Source organism: Amphibalanus amphitrite, unplaced genomic scaffold (assembly GCF_019059575.1).
Source record: "Amphibalanus amphitrite isolate SeventyFive unplaced genomic scaffold, NRLGWU_Aamphi_draft 000252F_arrow, whole genome shotgun sequence".
Taxonomy (NCBI): Eukaryota; Metazoa; Arthropoda; class Thecostraca; order Balanomorpha; family Balanidae; genus Amphibalanus; species Amphibalanus amphitrite.
In genome coordinates this window covers 182,717-201,180 of record NW_024881747.1, presented here as the reverse complement: position 1 = coordinate 201,180, position 18,464 = coordinate 182,717, and the positions used below count along the sequence as shown (strand labels likewise).

The window sequence follows — 18,464 nt, the reverse complement described above, 5'->3', positions numbered from 1 at the left end:
GTAGACGAGTAACTACGGCAGCCAGCCATACTCTGGGGAGCCCCGGCCCATGTTACCACCGTGCCCGTCGATCGTAGTGTTGGCGATTGCGTCAATGACCTCGGCCTGAGTACCGCGGGAGTGTTCTTCATGGTGCACTGGGCTGTAATGGCCCGCTGCGGACACGGAGACTGGGAGCCGGTCTGCCCAGCGCCACGGGAATGCACGCCCCGCGGCCGTACAGGCAGTGCAAGGAGTGGTCAAATATGGGAGCGAGTGGGTGGACAGCTGGGGAGCGGGGAGTGGGGGCGGGGGAGCGGAGAGTGGACAGCTTGGCAGCGGGTGCAAGGATGAAAAATTAGGTCGGTGTCTCGGTGATTGGGTGTTTTCCTCAGTTATTATGTCTTCCATTTCGTTTTAAACTTCAAACAGGCCAACGATGTTACGATATTTAAAACTTACCCACAGCAAGCGCTATAAGTATTGTCCTATTCTGAGACGTGAAAGGTCAGCCATTTCTGTCCCTTTTGCCACACCTCTGCTTTGAACAATACTCGATGAATTTATCTGCCAATGCATCCATGATATCAACATAATTACGAGAGTATTACAAGTCTCGGCCGCTGGAATTTTCCATCCGATTCACCTCATTGTTCATTGCTCAACTGCTCACATGGCACAGCGCGGCACGTGGAAATCCACAGAGGCTGATATCATTCGTCCTTACATTTTTCCTTTTCGCCGCATTACAGTCGGTTTAGCGCAGACACGGGTTCCCTGAGCGACGTGTGATGTTGTCAGTCGTGCTAGCTGACGTCACGGCCACTGACGTGAGACCCGTGACGTCATTACTGATGGTGTTTTGACGGCATACCTCAGGCATGCCTCAGGTAAACGGCCCTTGTTGGTTTGCCGGTACCGTATGGATGCCTTTGATCAGGCTAACTACCGTACTGAGTCCCCCGCGGCAAGTGTGCGGGTGATCGCAAACTTCAAAATAATTCATCAAGCGATTTGAAACTAGACAATGAACTGCTCTACTGGAAAAGTTTGGGTCACTCTTCGACTAAAATGTTCAGAACAAATGAAAATGAATGCACAAAAGTAAAATAATCGTTTGCAATTTTGGACAAACTATTGTGGATCAGAAAATAGGACAATGAACAACCATAAAGCACCCTCCACTTTCAAAAACTAGCCCAGCCGTACATTGTTCAACGGGTTCAAACCGAGCCATGAAGGTTTCGGTCGCACCGCATTGTCTAACGCCGATATCACACAAAACAGAGGCTGGAAGTGAAACCGGCCGCCTCGCGAAATGTTTCCTGTGACGTCAACATGACAAGTCGCATGACAAGCCTTTCGCCACATTTGTGTCTTCCAACAATGGGCCTTCTATCATTCCACTGATGAGGCATCATAGCGAGAACGATGTAGCAGGTTTCACCGAGGCTTACTGCCCGAGCCATCTGTGAGAGGCGATAGGTAGTGCAACAGGCCCGGTAGCTTGCAGTGTTGCCTGACACCACGACAACGGTGACCTTGTTCCGGGGTTATTACGGGAGACATGGTAACCAATCCTGCACAGCTGGGGCCGGTGGTGACGCATACGAGTGTGCACGATTATCCTATCGACCGCTGGGGCACAGGTCGACCAGCTTTACGAGCGCCGTAACAAAGACGACGCTAATTATACTTACCTATACGAAATGACTCGTAAAATCGATCAGCCGTGGTTACTTGCTATAATGAAACACAACACGCTGTGACCCGGGGTCAAAGCAGAACGGAACGACATACCGAGTCGGTCGCGCGCAACAATTCATCATAAAATAGCCACACGGGAGCCCACATCGACCATTCCTGCGGTCGTCCAGGGTTGACACGCTCAGTGGACGCCAAACATGAGCGAAAACGTGACATGGGGAAGGGTCAGGGTAATGTGGGGCGGTAGAGGGTAGCGACAGCTTCAGTAGCCGAAACAGTGGCCGTCTGGCCATGATATCGGCAGTTCAACATTTGCCACTGACCTCGACTGGCGGCTGCTTCAACTAATCGTGATCTGAGTGACATTTATGAACAGGGCCGACAAGGAACTGCGGAGTAAATGGGTTCTGGTCGCAGTGAAACGGCTGGATAAGGCTGCACGGTTGGATGGCAGGCTGAAGAGCGAGGTTACATGAATACTGCACACAACTGGAAATGAGAAGCAGGACTGTCTGGAAAGCTGAAAATGGAGACGACTGTTGCAGACTGTCGTACCTATACGATTGACGGATGGAGCAGTTTGCACACAAAGACGGAAAGGTACGGCTAATCAATACTCTGCATGCAAACAAACATCGCTCTGTACTTACTCGTTCGAATTTCGTCGTCGTTGGAGACGGCGAACCAGTCGTCGTAATCGTCGTCCTGCTCCGGCTGGTTCTCCCCGAGGTCATACTCGTTCTCGTCGCTTTCGGCATCGGCATCTTCGCCATCACCCTCGCTATAGAACGTCTGATTACACGGGTTCACCTCGTCCGAAACGTCACTGTCACAGTCCTGCTCTGTCCGCGGTACCACAGCATCGTCCGCAACGTCTGTATCACAGCCAACGCCATCAGTTCTACACTGCACGTTCGTGGGCACACTCTGGCCCACTCCGGCTTCACTCATCGTCACTCCGTTCTGATCCAACACTCCACTCGTCACTCCCTCGTCAGAGATCACCACTCCGTCGCCAAAGCTGACTCCCTGCGCCTCGAACACGGGCCTGGCCTGCGTCGCTCCATCCCTGTCCGGCGGCCGACCACCGTCCACTGCCGCCGCTGCGCCACTCGCCGCGGGTTCGCGCGACCCTGCGACGCTGCACATGACTGGCTGGGCCGAGCCGACGACCCGATCGGTAGTGTCGTCGGCGGAGGTGGTCGCTTCGTCGGAGAGAGGCGAGTCTCCCGTCTGGTGACTGGGTTTGAAACTCACCAGTCGTCGAGCGCGGCTCCACAGCACGGGCGCAGCGACCCCAACCACGCGCCTCAACCCCGTCCACAACAACAATGCGACGGCGCCGGTCAGCGCTGCCTCGACCAGCTCCTCCACCGCGCTCGGGCCAATCGCAGCCGCGCTTGGCGCCGGCCGGCCAATCATCGTCGGTGTTTCAACCACAGCGACCAATCAGAGTCGTCGGTACAGCCGAGCAGCTGGAATGGATGAACGGTGGGTGAGCGCCGTGACATGGGCGAGGGAGGGGAGAAGTGGGGAATGCGAGCCGAGGTGAGCCGGTGAGACGGGAGGGGAGAGGGGCAGGGCGAGTGGTCGGGCGAACCGGAAACCGACCGGAAGGGTGACCTGACGTAAAGCGGGGTCACGATCTGGATTCTTTTCGGAGCAACGACCGGAAAGCGATGGTTATTTGGGACGGCATAACATCTTTAGCGAGGCGGAAGACGGGATGAGGGGGAGGGGGTATTATAGTTGGCGAATGGGCTGAGATGACATGTTATCACTGGCGGTCCCGGGGGGGGGGGGGCCACGGGGACCATGGCCCCCCCCCCTTTGGTGCTGAAAGGTGGGGCCATACTATCTTTTGGCCCCACCTTTCAGATCGAACACAAGTCCTAGAAAAGCTTTTTGTATGTTTCATTTTCTTTCTTGTGCCATCAAAGGACGTAAATTTCACTCATGAGTGGGCTCAGTTTCGTATTCTGTCAATTTGGTGGTCAGCGTCGCTGGCACCGGTTCACGAGTATGGCCGCATCTTACATGGAATATCAGCGTGGGTTTACTTGAGGCTCTCGTAGGCCCAGCAATGGCTGGCATGAGACCTCTTCGGCAGTGGCGGGTGGCCCTGCCAAAGGAGCGTGGCTCTAAGACACTAAAGTAAGACCAGACCTCATGGGTTGGTGCTGTGCACCTCAGAAGCCCGGTGGTGACGCCGTATGCCGGCTTGGTTTCTTAAGGATTAGCGTGGGATCTCCGGGGCCTGCATAGAGTTTGCATTAGCTAGTATGTAATTTCAGAGGCCTGTATGTAATGTGTACACAGTGGCGGTCGCGGGGGGCATCAGGGCCATGCCCCCCCCCCCCAAGGCACATAAAGGGGGCCATCATATCATTTGCCCCCCCCCCCCTCAAGCAACCGATGGGCCCCCATAGGTGTATGGGACCCTGGCCCCGATTCGATCGTCACGAGGCTAAAAAAACACGCCCACACCGGTCTTTGAGCGTCCAACACTGACCTCTGAGGGAACTTCAGTGGCAGTCAAGCGCCCACGTTGACCGCTAAGAGCCCACATCGACCTCTGAGGCCCCACATCTGACCTATGAGGACCCCTTACCGGCCTCAGGGGCCCCAACCGGCGTCTGAGGGTCTCACACCGGTCTCTAGTGGCCTTATTGCTGTCTCTGGTGTCTCAAGGCGAACATTTAGGTGCCAATGAGGGCCCCGCATTGGCTGCTGAAGACCCGATGCTGGCCTTTAAGGGCCTGCATTGGCCTCTGAGGAGGGCTCATCTTGGCCTTTGAGGGCCCTCTGCTGGCCTCTGCCTCTGGGTTCCAACGACGGCTCGTTCCGGTCTTTTAGGGCCCCACGCTGACCTCTGAGGGCCCCATGTTGGCCTGTAATGAGTAGGACCCACATAAGCCTCCGAGAGCCCAACTCGGTCTCTGATGGTCTCAAACTACTGGCCTTTGCAGTTTGCAGGCCCTGTACTGGTCTCCGAGGGCCCTAAACTGGCCTCTAAGTGAAAACATACATGGGTGGGCTTCTGAAGATCACAGGGCTCACGCAGACTCCTGCACAGCCGTACGTTGGTCCTGATCGAGATTACTTTACGTCCTGATGGTCCCACGCAGATTCCCTCATATTTCGACGTCGGGACCCCATGAGCCGGTGTGGGTCCTGGGGCTGGCAGAGACTGATGAAGTCCTTAGGGCTCCGCTCAGGGCCATTCTTTTTAGCAGTAGGACTATAAGGCAGGTTGAGTGAGCCCCAATAGAGCCGTTGCGAGGCCCCGCGCGAGTCGTGCGCGGCCCTCAGATGCCAATTTTGAAAACCAGGAAGTAGGAACCTGTGGGGCCGGGGGTCTCCAAAGGTCGGTGTACCTATTCTCTCCCGCCGCCAAACAGCTATATGGGTAAATGTCATAGTCTGAAAATGATCTCTGGGTTTCACATGCTTGTTCAAAGCAAGAGGTATCCGTACTTTTCCGAATTGTTTTATTGTGGTAAGGTCATGAATCCGCGTGCCCGACCTTCCAGTATATGCTACACCGATCCGTCGCCATGGTGCAGTGGCCCGACCGGTGGAAACACCGTGGGACGGGAAATGGAACTGGTGCTTTTGCCTTAAATTGAGCTTAAAGATTTCACGCAAGAATGAGGTGGATGAAGCATAAGTAATGCCAACTGCGCGGCGCCTTGTGGACGTAAAAAAGTAGCCGATCACCCCCCCCCCCCCCCCCCCCCCGGTGACTGATCAATGTTCAAAGTCAAAGTCAAAGTCAAAGTCATTTATTAGAATTCTTCCACGGGGTGGGTATTAAGAATCCGGTCAGGAATGTGACATGGTGACATAAGAGCTAAATGAGACCCAGTTAAAAATATATGATACTGATACAATGGCAAAAGCTACGTTAAAACACATCGACGATTACATTAAAACACTCGCGAACGCATCATCCGCATGTAGGAAGTTGACATCAGCAGGTTGACATTCTAAAATCAGGTGCCTGTGGCGGTGTCCTTCGCATTCCACGATGCTGCCGCTCTATATACAAACTCCCGCTGAGTTCTTGCGAGCCGCCACTTCGGGAGCTGCAACTTCCCGGCTGCTACCGCGCGAGTGTCACGTGACGACACTTCGGCCCGGCGGGTGAACATGGCCGACATCGCTGGGGGACATTGGTCATTATACAGGGCTCTCTGGACGTGAACATGATCATGGCGGCGCAGCATCACATTCACCCTCTCCCAACCAAGCGACTCCAACGCCGGCGATATATGCTCGGACCGTTGCGTCCCGGTCACAAGTCTGGCGGCGAAATTCATCGTCTTTTGGACGCGCTGCATTTGACACTTGGCGGCTCCTCCCCAGACGGACAGGCAATACTGAATGTGTGGGAACACGTGGGCTTGGACTAGGAGTTTAAGGACGTCAGGTGTGAGGTGGTGCCGGATTTTGTGGAGGGATGCGAGGATGGAGTTGCAGCGACGCACAACCATGGTTATGTGGGGATCCCACGTCAGGTGTCGGTCGAGCAGCACACCCAAAATTTTGACGGTCTGACTTGGCCGAATGTTATGTCCCGCGAGTGTGACTTTGGCCCCCCCCCCCTTTTGCGAGCGGCTGCGACCGCCAGTGCATGTTATATCCAGGTTCCTTAGAAAATGGACGGCAGCCTTCTATGGCCAACAAAATCTTTGGAAATCGAGTACGGAGTAGGTAAACATCAGTTATGAAATATTAAAGTTATATGCAGTTCATATTCTGTATTCATAATGTGTTCTTTGCGCGGGTAAATGACCGAATAAGGCACCAAATAGGCACCAAATTCAATTTCGAATTGAATGTGCGCAACATATGGCTGACTTAGATATGGAGGACGAGGAGGAGCAGGTATTGTACATGAGCAACAAACGTCCGTTGGAGCTGTTGGATGGGAGACTAACATGAAAATAAAATTTTCACTCCAAACGAGTGTACAAAGTCCTCAGGTTTTCCTACTATTGACGAGATTCGGTCATCGCCTATCTCAACAAAATAGCAATACCACTACCTATAGCTGTTTTTATCAATTGACAAACTTATGTGTTTATCTATTTATTTGTATGTGTGTATATTTGCCCAGCTATTATATATTAAACCGCGAGTAGGTAGAACAAATCTTTTAACCCGCGACCGCCTGGGGGGGGGGTCGCGGATCCGACCCGGCCCCCCCTCCGTTTTTCTTGAATAACTCATGAACCACTTTCGCTATCTACTTGAAATTTGGCATACCTTCTTCCCCATCAATTTGACGTCTCCTGTGCAATTTTTAAGAAAGAATTTCCAATTTTTTAGATATATCGATTTTAGTGATGTAACTACATGGCGTTTTTAGTCAAAAAAGTGGTAAATGTTTAAAAAATCGCCAAAAATCAGGGTTTGAAGCAAATTGCAAATTAAGGACATGAAAAGACGCAGATCAACGAATTCTTTAAAATGGCTATCTCGGATTTTCCATAAAATGCGTTTTTCACCCCTAAAAATTTAAAAAACTATATTTTTGGGAAAACAGCCTATAAAATCCAAAATTTTGGGAATTTCCAAAAAACGGAATATATGTTGTAGAGCTCTATTAGAACATTAGATGCCCCAAATTTCAACTTTTATCTTGATTTTGACCCCCAAATTGTAAAAAATAGCTCCAACATGCATAGGGCATGGTGACGTCATAAGCATTTTCGTGAATTAGAGGCACTTCTGAACATCGCATGTGAAAACAAATGGCACCACTAGATTCCTGGGACAAAGCTCGTCTAGAAAAGTGCATTTCATGTCAAAAATAAAAAGTTGAAAAATTGACTTTTTTTCTTAGCCCTCGTTTAGTTATGTAAAGTAATAAGTAAAAACGATTTTTTATGCTTTCAATGCACACTTATCACCAGCACAGTGACTTGGGGTCACATATAACCATTACCATCGGATTCGGCGTGAAAAATAAGCCATAAAACAAGTGTCGCACGCCCATGTAGCAGAAAGTGAAAACCGTGACCTTTCGTGACCTGACCTGACCTTGACCCGTGCTTAGTATGACCCCTATACGCACATGGTACCTTCACTAGGCCTTTGAGGTCATTTTTGGTGAGTTTCGAGCAGCAGCTATCGATTCCGCTGTCCGTAAGCCGATTCATGCAAAACCCCTGAATTTGACCTTTGACCTGACCTTGACCCGAAAGTTGACCTCAATCTTAAAATCTTAAGAGTGCTTTGGGAAGGTCTCGTAGAGACCTTTCGAACGCCGCCTCGCGGGGCCCCGCGCCCCGCTGGGCTATTCAGGGGCAGAATCTGCCCCCCCCCCCCTGTCTAACTTCCGAACCGATGGTCGTAGATAGACGGGGAAAACGGCAATCGAAAGCTCTCAACAAGGCGGATCTTAAGAGCCCAAATTTTTTTGCTTAGGTAGGTCAGAGGTCAGGTCAAGGTCAGGTCAAGGGTACAAAATGCAAGTTTCTACAGTATCCTTGCACCGTAGTTGCCGAAGAATGGACTGAGACTGATTGCCCAAAACGCGTTCTTAGACTACCAAGACAATATTCGTTGCATACAATGTCATTCAAAGGTCAAGGTCAAGGTCAGGTCAGGTCAGGTCAGGTCACCAAAAACAAAATATAGAAAAGGGCATGTGTGACACATGTTTTATGGGTCATTTTACTCATAGAATTCAATAGACACACTCAATTAGTGATATGGACCACCTCTGGATGAACTTCAGGTCGAGGTCAGGTCAAGGTCAGGTCAAGTGAGGTCAAATTTTGAAGTTGGTTGTTAAGGCCTTAAAAGGTGTCTATCTGAAGCAGTTTGTCACGGCGAATCGAATGGTGCTATTTTTGTTTCCGTACGAGGTCTAAAACTTCCAATAAAATCATTTTTCAAAATTTTTGTGTGTCGTGACGTCATAAAATTTTGAATAACTCCCACATTTTTGAACCGATCCTTCTATAAAATGGTATGTAGGTGCACATAGACCACTTCTCTGACATATATTCCGGTTTTTTCGATACACTCAAAATTTTGGATTTTATGATTATTTTCCCAAAAATGTCAGTTTTTTGAAAAAAAATTGGGCCAAAATCCAAAATTTTCAAAAATCCGAGATAGCCATTTGATAGACAAAGTAAAATCACGTATAACCTTTTTTGTTACGTCTTGATTCCTTTAAAAATGAAGATGTTAGCGGCGTTTGAAATTTTGCCGTTTTTGAGGCGAAAATGGCGAACATGACGTCACTAAAACGTCAATTTCACAAAAATTGTCCGACGATTTCGCTCAAATTTTCAGGGAACGTGTCAAATTGATGTATGATAAGGTTCTGAAAGTTTGACGTCGCTGGCGTAACGCGTTTAGAAGTTATTGGCGAAAAACGGGAGGGGGCAGATTCTGCCCCCCCCCCCCAGCGGGGCGCGGGTTAACCCTCGCCGGCCGAGGGGGGGGGGGGCGGGTGCCGCCCCCCCCATAGGTTTTTTTCGCGATAGCTCCGAACACGCTGGCGATAGAGAGCTGAAACTTGGCATACCTCACCTTTGATCCAATCCGCATCTTATGACACCAACCGCATTTTTGGGTCAGGTCAGGTCACTGACCTATGACGTCATAAGTGAACCTCTGCACGGTCTTCAGATGTCGCAACTTCGCAACGCCCTCACTGCCAGAGGAGATGTCACAGGGAAATGAAACTTGCAGGATCTAGTATCCATTATGAGTCTCACAACTTGTATATCTCGGATTTTTCCCAAAGGTCATATGAGGTCAGGTCATTTTCGTGACCTCACCATTATAAGTCAATGGGGAAAAATGAAAACTGCTATTCTGGCGCCGGGAACGATCTCCAACTATCTCAAGCACACAGAATCGTGATTTGATGCACTCCTTGCAAGGTAAGATGCGTCACTTTTGCAATGTTGACCTTGCGTGACGTCATTTATGACGTCATCAAGGTCATATTAGTTTTTTGTCAATACCTCTTGATCAAATTGAGCTAGCGAGTTGAGAAAGCCACCAATGGACTCAGGAAGACCTGCCGAATCGAATGATATGCGACATGACCTCTTTCGACCAACTTCGTGACCTGGGGGTGCTGACCTAACCTTGACCTGAGGTCAACACCCCAAGTTGACCTGACCCGGACAAAAAGTATATCATTCGACGCGCCTGAGCGAGGCGAACACGATGCTGCCAAAATCGCGGCTCTGCGGCCGTTTTTTGCGAAGTTATTCACCAAAAACTGAACCGTACCCTGGGGCACTTGACCTGACCTCAGAGGTCACCGGTTGACCTAGGACCTTAACATCGGGTACCAATCTCTGCGTCTCGTAACGGCGCACACGCTCGTTTTTTCCGCGACGCGCTAGCTCCACCAGGGGCGAAACGGCGAGGGGGGGTCGTACCCCCCCCCCTCGGCCGGCGCGTATGTAGAAAACCAATAGGTCCGGCGAGGGTTAAAGGTAGCAAAATACATTTTATACAGAAAATAAGACATATTTCAGACTAGGCGAAATGTATATGTTACAGACCGTATGAAAACCCAGTCCGTTTGCAAACGGCCTGGCCCAGTCAGGCCGTTTGAAAACGGCCTGAAAAAGCCGGCCGTTTGCAAACCGCCTGAAATATCAGGCCGTATGAAAACGGCCTAGGCGGTTTGAAACGGCCTAAACAGTTTGAAAACGACCTAGTCAGTTTTCAAACGGTCTGGCGAAGTACAACAGCCTCTGAAGATTGAACTTAATGGATCCATGTTGGTCGATGATCAGGTTGCATCCTTGTGAATGCTTGCGCATTCCATGCCGAATGTCTCGTCTACATACGTCGAACATTTTCTTACTGTGCTGATGTTCGGCCCGGCCGTTTTTCGACAACATTACTAATTATACAAGTTCACGGTCCGCCTGTGTACGGCCATCCAGTTGATGGAGCCTGGTGAAGCCACTACTGGTGAGGTTTGCCGTTTGGTGAAATGACGTATCAATCCATGACTCACCGATTATTTTGCGACATAAAACGCCGGAGCGCGCAATGGACATCAGAGTTCACATCAGTGGCGGGGGAACGGGGGGGGGGGGGCTAGCGGGGGCTGAGCCCCTCCAACTTTTCGGCTGGGGGGGGCTCGTAATGTATTTGAGCCCCCCAGATGGAGGAATTGAAATCGGAAATCTACCAACATAATTTCAAAGATTCCTACATAGGCGCGGGAACCGGGGGAGGGGGCAGTGGGGGAAGCTTGCTCCCACAGCTCTGGTGCCGTAGGGGCAATGCCCCACAACTTTTCAAGAGGTCAGGAACCGTTGGGGCAGCTTGTTCTCCCCTAATTAGGGGTTGTGGGTCACAAAGGAAGAAAGCATGCAAGTGAAAAATCCACCTCTTTCACTGGCTCGGCAACTCACTTGGCAGATTAAAACCTTTATTCCAGGCTGCCACAACGGTAGTTTCCTCATTCAGCTGAGACGGAATACCTGACTTTTTTGCAAATATTTTCTTTTTTTTGTTGAAAAGGCCAAGGTCTGAAAAATAAGTGGCCTAAAACCGGTGAGAAAACTAGATTTGGAGGTACCCTAGGTTGATCTCTATTATGGTTCAGCCCCCCCCCCCCCCCCCAGTCTGGAAGAAGTTCCCGCGCCACTGGTTCACATTAGAGTCCTCACCGCGCCCGGTCGACCGCCGGCGGCTGGCCGGTGGCGTACGCCGGCAATACTTGACCATTGCGGTGGAAGGCGAAACTTTGGAGTCCGGGGGAAGCCCGGGTCGACCGGGCGCTATAGGGGCCGGGTCTCAGTTCTGCTAATCTCTTCCTGACCAGGCCTGCATTCGTCATCGGGAAAATCAAGGGGATTTTTCCGGAACTAGCGAGAATCATCGGGGATCACGAACGGTATCGCGATAACGAGACATGCTGAAGATAGGCGCTCAACAATAATTTTCCGACGAGAATATCCGGGTGACAATATTTTTCCGGATGCCGAATGCACCTCAGGATTTCATGGTGCCATGTAATGTCATGAAACGGTTGTACTTCAACAAACTCAAAATTGTCCAGCTGTAACTTTATGCAGACCAGATTGTTTTCAAAATGCCTAGACCGTTTGCAAACGGCCTGGTGTCTGGAAAATTGTCATACGGCCTAGACGGTTTGCAAACGGCCTGAAATTTCAGGCGGTTTGCATACAGCCTGGAATTTCAGCCCGTATTCAAACGGCCTGACTTTTCAGTCCGTTTGCATACTGACTGGGCTGTCCAGGCCGTTTGCAAACGGCCTGAATCGGGCCAGGCCGTTTGCAAACGGACTGAGTTTTCATACGGCCTGTAACATATACAAGACGTTTAACAAGTACCTATTTGGTGCTGTTTTTATCCATTGACAAACTTATGTGTTTATCTATTTATTTGTATTTGTGTATATTTCTCCAGTTATTATATATTTTAACCCGCGCACCGACGGGGGTCTGCGCCAACTTCGCACCGACGGGGGGGGGGGCGGATGACCGCCCCCCTGAGATCTCGAGAACGAAGCAAGATAGCGACAAGCGGTAAACGGCATCGGATACGCACGGCCAAGATCTACAATTTTTACTAAGGTCATTTTCAGGTCAGATCAAAGATGACGTCACAGGGGTCGAAAAAGTCAAAATGGCGGCGCTAGATATGGAGAGAGTTTTTCTCGAATAACTTTCGAATTAGTCAAGATAGGAACAAACTAAGGGCATCATCGTGATCCTCTCGTCAATCCGCATCGAATGATATATATGTTGACCTCGAAAGGTCAAGGTCAAAGGTTGACCTCAGGTCACGTGACCTCGAGGTCATCATGTATATCATTCGATGCGTCTTGACGAGCTGAACACAATGAGACCATCCACGCGTCTGTATCTTGTTCCTGTACGGAGTTGATGGCCAAAAACCTTTGGTGACCTTTGATGACGTCACATGACCTCACAGCTGCCCAACAGCAAAACAGACCTGAAGGTAGTGAAGGATGATCGTATATGAAGTCATGTATGGTATATGGGGCCATTCCGACCCGTTTTAGTGGTAAAAACAGGGAGTTGCTTTTTCCCCATTGACTTATAATGGGGAGGTCGCGAAATTGACCTGACCTTAGGTCACCGATATCAAAATTCCGAGATATACAAATTGTAGCTACTAATAACCTAATAATATCCTGCGACTTTCAAAGGCCTCCGACATCTACTGTAGCTCTGGCACGGTGACAAAGTTGCAAAAAAGTGACTTGAGGTTGGGTCATTCAAAGTGACCTGACCTGGTGACCTGACCTTAAAAGGTAGGAGGTTCAAACTTGCACACCATGTGTAAAATTGATGAGGTTAAAGTCATACCAAATTTCGTGGCGCTACGCGCCGCGGTTTTTCCGCTATTCGCGAAAAACCTCAGGGGGCGGATATCCGCCCCCCCCCCCGTCGGTGCGCGGGTTAAACCGCGAGTAGGTAGAACAAATCTTTTAAGAAGAACAAATTGTGGTATTTTTATACATAATGTATTTTTTACCGCGCCCGAAACATATCGGTGGTACGGGATAAAATTATTAAACCGCTCGTAGGTAGAAAATCTTTTAAACGTCGAGCCGATAATGTTCTACCTACTTAAATAATATAAAAAATCGCCAACAATCAATAGCCATGTTTATAAAGTACTCCGTGAAAGACTTATCTAAGGTTTGACCTAACGATCACACAAGCACTGCGCGGTCGCAGCACACCCTAGTGCACCGCTGTGTAATGCATAAACCATAGCATTCTTGTGACCTAGTTAGCGTTTCTGAGATCGACCGCTCATCGCTGCTAAGCAGGGGCAATGGCACCTGACGAGTAAATGCAGGAACCGACCATGTTCACCTGTTCAACAAGTTTTCCAGCGCCAGCCTTGATTCGGGTAACCTGTTCTCAGACAGTGTAGACGTGCCCTAATTCAATATACCCTGGACGTGCCTACCAAAGTACATAGCCAGGCGCAGGTGACTTTTCTGCAATTTTGACACTATTTGCAAAATGTAAAAAACATGATGATGAATTTGGTCTTACGATTTACTTTAATTAGGTATGACCGATTATTCTAACATAAAAACGTCGGATTTCTTTTACTTACGCACTGCCGTGCCGTTAAACATAAACTTTCCCAATAAAAGATATTGAGTTTTCTTTCTTTTCGAGAATAACGACACGTTTTCATCGATTTGGGACAGTACAAGGGGGCACTTGCCCCCAAACCCCTCCCCTTGAATTCGTGTGCCGTCTTACGAGCACTCGAAAGCTGTTTTTCAGTTGCAATGGCCGATCTAGAAACATGGAATTGTGTGCTGATGGGGTTGCTATCTCCTAAACGAGTTTCACCAATTTGTAAAAAAAAAAAACATATTTTATTTGCTTATGCGCTGCCGTGCATTTTCAAGCTTTTTTTAACGAAAATTATTTAGCTCAGCTTATGCAGGTGAAAGGAAAGGTTCCGTCAAATCTGGACACTGCGTGAGGGGCAAATGGCTTCCAATCCCCTCCCCCCCCTCCTGAATCCGCCAGTGTCTACTTGTTGCTACTTGACACTGGAGCCGAGTAAGAGCAGCAAGAAAGACGCTTAGATATCCCCCCTCCGGCACTCGATGTTTTCAGTGGCCCGTAGCAGCGGTGGACAGATATGTATGCAGTTCTGGTAACGAGAAAATTCAGGGAAATGGAAGCAATTGTTAAACATTAAAAAATGCAAAGAGTTTCGTCTTGAGCTCCGTTCGTTGCGCTGAATTAAATGTGAAAGGAAAGATGCAATCAAACCGTAACATTAACAGGATTTGTTAGAATCAAGTTGAAAGCAATTAAGAATACCTCAAAGAGCTCGGATCACTGGCATGTTTTTGCTGGAGACTGCCGTGCCGGGGTCCCGTTTTGGTCACCACCTTTCCCCAACAGCTGTTCGCCGTCTCCACACCGCCAAAAGTCCCAACCCACAGAACAACAGCTGCAAACTGCACCCTTGACCCGCCTATCTTTCACGAACAACATTTCTCACGCTACTTACCTCACTACCCACGATAGCCGAGCTATGGCCACTCCGCCACAAATTGCAGCCGGCGAACTTGGTAGATCTGGACACATTCGCTACGTGCACTTCATACCGCTGATCGATACACTCGGATCCATTCACGGAGATGAGCAGCTACCTCACTCGGACCTCACCGCCTTCGCAAACCGCACGCCTCGCCTCGTCGCGCACAACTCGCGCACGGCCGCCGCGCCGGCCTGGAGACCGCGACGCGTCGCAGGCGCCTAGCACCCGGTCACGTGATCTGTCCGACGCCGGCACCCGTCCAGTCCGACGTGTCACGTGGCTGGTCAGGTGATCACCGTCCCGGGTGACTGGTCCCGTTCTGCTGCCAGGAGAACGGACACTCGCTCTGACCAATCTGCGGCGATACTGAGCCGCCCAGGAAGGCGAACCGCGCAGCACCGACCGACCACATGCGCTGCCGTGGTGGGAAGGTCGGCCAGTTTCGACACCGCACAAGTGTAGCTCGCCGCCGTCGACGCCACGACGGCTCCGGCTGAGTCTCACCGGGTCGCCGGGTCGGAGCGGTGAGGTCAAAACTGCAGGGCGCGGCGCGAGCGAGGGCGTTCTGAGGAGGGGTAATGACAGGCGGCAGGGGCACCTCATCACAGGCGCAGTAGCGAGGTCACTCGGTGCTGGGGGCGCGGGGGTCGCGACGGGCAGAGCAGGGGTCACGACTGATGACGGAACGCGGAGCTACTGAAATTTGTAATGACTGGGACTTCTGAATTCTCGCCGAGAAGAAGGCTGGCGAGGTCAGAATTACGCATGGTTTTCTGGGAACCCGGTTACGTTCGTTTCGGCGATAACATTTAACTACCACGTAAACTAATAATGATGAATTCTAATTCCAATTCAAATAAGTCGCAACTCTAATAAAAAGCCTTCATCAAACTTCAAGGCCATGCCCGCATGACATTATGACCACGATTGTATCGATTGTCTTTCAACGTGAACGCATCCGCCAGCCAGCCTCAGCCCTTACGTTTCCCGCAGACCCGGACTCAGCCCTGGCGTTTCCCAGTCCGCATCGACCCGCGACAGTCTGTCAAAGTAAAGCTCGGCTGTCAAGGTTATCCGACAGCTGACACTACTCAGGGTCACCTGGGTAGACGGGGCAGTACAGGGCTCAGACACGCTTCATTCTGGGGACAATTGGGCTAAGTGCTGTAATTCGCTCGTCTGCTCTCCGAGCCTTAATTCCGAAATTGCACCTACCCAGTCCCGGATGCTGAGATGTTATCCGTCTAATTATAAATGTTCCGGTAAAAGTACGGTTTAACCTAATACCTAGTACCTGCGCCCATGTTGATGTCAAGACTATATCTTACGAAGTTAATACAAATACAGCGTAGACAATTGTTTCGAATCATCACTCAGTCACATTTTATTTTCATAGCAGCCACATTATAAAAACGCAATGTCATATAAAATTGGCCCACCTCAAAAGTCAAAATATAAGTTACAACTAACAACAGCTATGCTCAAGCCCCTAACCACATAAACACCCAAGCGAACAACGCCAAATTTGTCCCGGCTCCTCAATGCACCATCCTTACCACCGGCTTCAGAGTCTGGCGCTGTGCCAAAATTAAAACTCGCTCGCTGCCACACCGGTCACTGTCCTCGGCAACCAGCTGTGGCGATCACGTGACTAGGCTCGGGTCAAAAGGTCAGCCGGGCGCAGACAGAAGCAGCCAGCATACAGTCGCCTTATGAATCGACTTTGTAAATATGGGGCTTAGATGAGCTTTTCTATGACTGTGAATTATGACGTAAGGCAAGGATTTGGTTTTGCTATAGACTCGGTAACGGTTCAAATATGAAAATATTTACAGGTTTCTGAAGCTATAGGACCTGTGTAACGCAGCGTCAAGCGTTACCTTATTTCTGTAATAATGTGAAACATATGTGATGTGTAATGTGCAATAACCGGTTATCTAAGGCTTATCTGAACTTTGGGTTGCACCATAAATAATATATCGTAAGTGGCCATCCAAAGAAGAGCCGGTCCCACTCGACCGAAAGGTATACCTAGCACACAGCAAAAAACAGGACTAGTGGCGCAAACGGGGACCTCGTTTTACGCTTCAGTGAACAGTGAACACTGAACACGTATTGCAGACACTCGACCAACACTTGTTTTGACCGTTCCGTATTACCGTGAAACGGTCAGTGAACAGTGACCAGCCTTACATTTTATTCACACACATGCTTTCGATCAAGCAACTTTCGGTGCCTTCGATTGATTTCAAAGTCTGGGTAATGCATAGTACGACGTAAGTCGTAAAGTAAACGGTCGGTGTATTAGGCGAAATGGTCTACAGAAAGCTTTTGATGCGAAAGATATGCTTATAAAATTGGCACAACTCAGAGTTGGTTAAGCGAGGACTTGAATGCTGCAATAAAAACGAGGCGATAGCGAATGGTTTGGGCTACCAAAATCAAGCAGCTCGTGTTCGGTGAAAGTGATAATTAGTTTTACCTTCCTGCCAGAAAAAATGTCAAGGGCGTCAACATTCATATTTATGCTATCAACTATATTTCATTATTATTTCAATTTAATTTACTTAAAATCCATTTCTGCTGCGTATCTTGCTGCACTTCTCCCTCGCGGGCCCGTCTACCTAACTACATTTTGAAATGAGCAATTGCAATTCAACAGTCCCGCCTTTCGTCCCTAGATGGCAGCAGTAGTATGCGCCTGAATTTATGCTGCACCGGACAGCACGGAGCGGAAGGCTGAGTCGGGACTCGGGAATGATGAACGGTAAACGCGGATCCGGGGGCAATACTCGGTGGCTACGTAATAATAAGCTGGTGGGTAGCTTCAGACACAGCAAATTCCTTGCTCGACGTCTGCCTATTGCTGTTTATGTGAGTTGTGACTGCCTTCTGCTAAATCAGTCTTCCTTCGTTGTTCTACCGGGCAAGTTCCTCGTAACAATGTGTGGGTAAGAGTCTAGCATAAAAGACAAATGAGACATTATGACACCAGGGAAGTTCCCCATTGTGCTACCGTGTTGATCACTCAATTCCAAATTAGGTGTCATTATGCACTTAGCCCATTGTGCAGCGGCCGGTGAGGTGTCTATTAGAGTCGGGCTGGCCCACCGCCATTGGGCTCTGTTGAGTTGTGAGCGGGCGGCCCGCCGGCCCCGGGCGGCCCAGCCATTGACCCCAGTCACAGATGGCCGGCCGGGGGCCGCCAGACGGCGAGGGGCCGACACGACCGACCACCTGACGGGCCAGTCACACCTTCACAGCTGATCACCTAACCGGGCGACCGCTGCCTACGTCAGACTGCTGACTAGTGCAGCTGAGCACATGTCATCAGCACCAAACGTCATTACTAGCGCCTGGAAGGCTTCCGAAAATGCTGGCGAAACACTGGTTACATTATAACACAACCAACATCAAAGGGTTACCAGCCGCACTCTGAGCACTGAGGTGAGATGAATGAAGCGTGACTGGCATCAGCAGTGCCTTCAGGGCTCTGTAGATCCGTCGGTGTAGGTATCTCGGCGCTTCTCGAGGGAAGGAGCGTATCACAGGCGGTCACGATCGTCACGGTCCACGGTGCAAGGGTGGATAACGGTCACTGCACTCATCCGACAGGTGGTCTGCTGTTCTGTCTCTGCCTCTGCCTCTTTCTTTCTTTCTTTCTTTCTCTCTCTCTCTCTCTCTCTCTCTCTCTCTCTCTC

The 18,464-nt window shown here is 49.9% G+C and overlaps 1 protein-coding gene across 1 annotated transcript in view; it reads right to left on the bottom strand.

Moving 5' to 3' along the window:
- LOC122386452 (nascent polypeptide-associated complex subunit alpha, muscle-specific form-like) overlaps window positions 1-15,037 on the bottom strand; it is a 66,557-nt gene extending 51,520 nt beyond the window's left edge. Inside the window, exons 1-2 of the transcript XR_006257383.1 lie at window positions 14,734-15,037; window positions 2,337-3,161 (exon numbers count right to left, since the gene is read on the bottom strand). The gene's annotated coding sequence lies outside the window, so the exon portion shown is untranslated. The remainder of the gene's footprint in view (window positions 1-2,336; window positions 3,162-14,733) is intronic.
- Between the last annotated feature and the right edge of the window lie 3,427 nt (window positions 15,038-18,464).